The following is a 3,714-nucleotide window of genomic DNA, read 5'->3' as shown; positions in this document are numbered from 1 at the left end:
TGAGTATGTATGTGTGTATTTGTATGCGTGTGAGTGTGAGTGAAAGAGGGAGGGCAGGACTTCTAGAGACAAAGCAAGCGGGTGACTAGAGAGCTCTTGTGAAACACGGCAGAGTGAGCATCGTGAATTAAACATCATTAAAAAAGACAATGAGAAGAGGGTAGTGAAAAGGAGAGGCTGGGAAAAAAACTAAATCCAAACTAAATGAATGTTGGTATAACTACTACGGAGAGAGAGAGAGAGAGAGAGAGAGTGACGTATTTACGTGTTACAAATCATGTGTTGTGTTTTTTCCTAGCCTTGAGGGTACAGGTAGACCATCTGAAAATCATCTTGTTAAGAAACCACGGCTTGCTTCTGCTTGTTTAGTCAATGCTTTCTGTCTACTGCATTTCACAGGCTACACTTCGCTCCCTTTCACTCCACCTTACCTCTTTTTTAGCCTCTTTATCTATCAGTTCTGCTCTAACAGTGAGCCAGTGTGTCTCGGCCATGTGCAGCTGTATGATGGACTCAAAGACGGCCTTGTTCTGAGCCCGAGGCCACAGGAGCTGATAGGAAAGCCTGGTGTGTCCATGCACGTGAATGCTGTGGGAACCTGGGTGTCTGTGTGTGTGTGTGTTTGTGTGTGTGTTTGCTCACAGGTGGGACACCCAGCCGGATGGTGCAGGGACACTCCGCATGTCAATTCTGAATAAATGTGCCTTTTCTTTTCACAGTTCTGCTCATTCACAGCTTTGGTTACTTAGACATAACAGGTCTAATGTCAAATTTTTTTAAAGCAGATGAACCATATAAATTGTCTCTATTAATCATTTCCATTTAATTGAACATAGGGGAAAAGGGGAACATAGGGGAAAATTCATGTCTGTACAATACACGATAACCCGAAACGATTTGCTTTCTGCAGTCTCAGCATGGAGTCTCAGCATTTTCTGCTATTGGTGACGACTTAAAATGACAGATAAAATGACAGAAAGCTACAATGTGCTGTGTTAACACATTGCGCTTGTGCCTTTGTTTTTTTTTTTTTTTTTTTTATTCGTATGAAATCAAATGAACTTCAACATTTCTATACTTAAAGTTTTCCTTGTCCAATTTCATACCGATACAAAGTCACAAGAAAAGACACAGAACATATAAATCAAATAAGTACATCCTTAAGCTTACCCTTTAATCTTCATATTAAAAAATATGAACAATATAATATAAAATGCTGACTCATACAAATTATATAAAGCTGAGTTTTAGCCAGTGGCCTGTGTAAGCAACCAGTTTGACTATTTTCATGCAAATCTAAAGAGGTTAAACTTCCTCCTAAATTTACTTTTATTTTCTACAATTTAAAAGAAACAACGCTCTACCTGGGGCACAGCAGGTTAGTGGTTAGCATGTTTGCCTCACACCTCTGGGGTTGGGGGCTAGATATCGGTCTTTACCCTGTGTACACAATGCATGCACGTTCTCCACATGTTTTGGGGGGTTTCCTTCTCCGTCCAAAAGCATGCATCGTAAGCTGTAAGATAATTTTCTGTATTGAGCCCTAGGCACAATAGACTTCCTGGATTGGCACCCCAGCATGGGTAAAGGGAAACCTTGTCCTCCTACTCAGTATATATGGGATTTTTTATGGACCGAGTGATTATAATACAAGCTAATATTTAAAAGATTAGGAATAAAGTGGTTGTTATTTAGCTTTAGATATTTTTCTCCTTATTCCTAGGTGCAAGATCAAAGAGAACACTACTTTACCATCAGAGCCATAAAATCTGTATACTGTACAAGTTGATGCACTTTTTCTTTTCTCTATTAATGTGGACCTATGGCGTGTATTTGTTAAATATTGTTCAGAAAACTTAAATCACAACGTGCTATACATTCCAAAAGTTGTCGTGTAGTAGAAGTTGTAGAGGATCCTCCTAGCAGTCAGGTTATTCACCGCAAGGCTGAAAAAAGCAAGGTTCACAATACCATGCAAGCTAGTGGTTTGCGTGCTGTTAAAATTGTCTGATTATACATTCAAATCTTACCGCCTGGGCACTAACCTGTTGCTCTGGTTACATGCTTATATTGTTTTCAGGTCCTCTTTTCTAGGTAACCTTACAGTAACTTCACTATGCAATTCATTTCCCATTTTGTTGCATAATGAATAAAGGAGTGGTCATGGCATGTTGCTAATGAGACATCATTCAATGATTCAACCTCTTTGCTGGAACTGATACACTGATGGATTTTTAAAAACATTGACTAAGCCTTAAACTTTTGTGATAAACATTTACTGTAAGCACTACCTGGTAAATGTGAATAATTCTGTTAAACCAGAGCTGCACCCATTTCCTAATATGTGATAAATAATATTTTATTAGATTTGGTTGGTCTAGAAAAGTCACAAGGTTTGGAGACTGTATGTAAATATTGTGTCACAGAGGTTGATAGTTAGCTAGCTCACAAACGATATAAACATTATACATGATAGTATAATCGATTTTTTTTTTTTTTGTGTAACATTGCAACCATTTCTCAGTGTTTAAACCGACATTTGAGTGTAGTGAAATAAAATCTACAGAATTTATACTATCAAAATGTGGCATCTGAAAATAGACACCATTTTAGTTTCATGTTAACCGTGTAATCAAATGAGAATTCATGGCTTCTAGATACATTCTCAAGACTTTCATTCTCAGCAGGTCCAGGTTCCTTTCTCAGTGTTGCACACATGAATCTTTCCTAGTAGCTTCACTGATGACGTTATGAAACCACTTTGAAATAAGAATGCTAAATATTGAAGCTAGTTTAAAATGATATACAGTACATAGGTTTGATCTTAATTAAAAGTATAACATATGTACACCTTGCTGAAAATGGAAATCAGACTGAATGTTCTAGAGGTCTGGCAATTTGTGGTCTAGATGTGGGCCCAACTATGTGTTATAGGGAACCAAAACTGACATGATAACGTAACAGAGCCAGATACAAAAACTGGCTGTGGATCAGTGACTCCAGTTCTAGCTTATCTTTTCAAAATGCATGGATGCACCATACTTTATCAGACAGTTCCACTGGCTGACTGACTACAGACAGTTTCTGTCTGTAATTTTATTTTCCCTCTCTAGCCTAAATGGTCTGATGACTCATGCTTGTGCAAAAGGGAAATAATGTCAACAATGAAAACAGACCAAACAAATGACCGTTTCAACTTATAACTGTACATCTGTTCTGTTTGTCTGATTGTGAGCAGAGAGAAGTGTTTGCTTGGAGGTCATTTGATTGACATCCATGGTGGGATGAGAATCATGGACGTGCTAGTATGAAGAAGTCTAGAAATCTGACCTTTATCACCAGTGCCTCAAAAGAATGATATCCATCTAGCCAGATAGATAAGCCTGCTAAAACAGTAAGTTTCTATTTAAATCAGACCAGTCAGTCCCGTAACACAAGCTACAGATCAGATTAGACTCATAAACAGCCAGATGACTTTAGAAAGTGTGTGAATAAACCCACACTTTATTACTGATTCATTTATTAAGCATATGCATCACAACTGACTTCACTCTGAATCCTTAAGGAAAACAGTTGTCCAAAACGACGTGGCATGTCTACACAATGATGTAATCTATTTGTGTAGCGATGTAATCTTTCATTTTTTATTTTATTTTATTATTTCCTGCTCCTCTGCAATATTTTTAGTAACAACCTTACCAATAAAGTACACTG

Source organism: Tachysurus vachellii, chromosome 9 (assembly GCF_030014155.1).
Source record: "Tachysurus vachellii isolate PV-2020 chromosome 9, HZAU_Pvac_v1, whole genome shotgun sequence".
NCBI lineage: Eukaryota > Metazoa > Chordata > Actinopteri > Siluriformes > Bagridae > Tachysurus > Tachysurus vachellii.
This window is presented reverse-complemented; position numbering follows the sequence as displayed.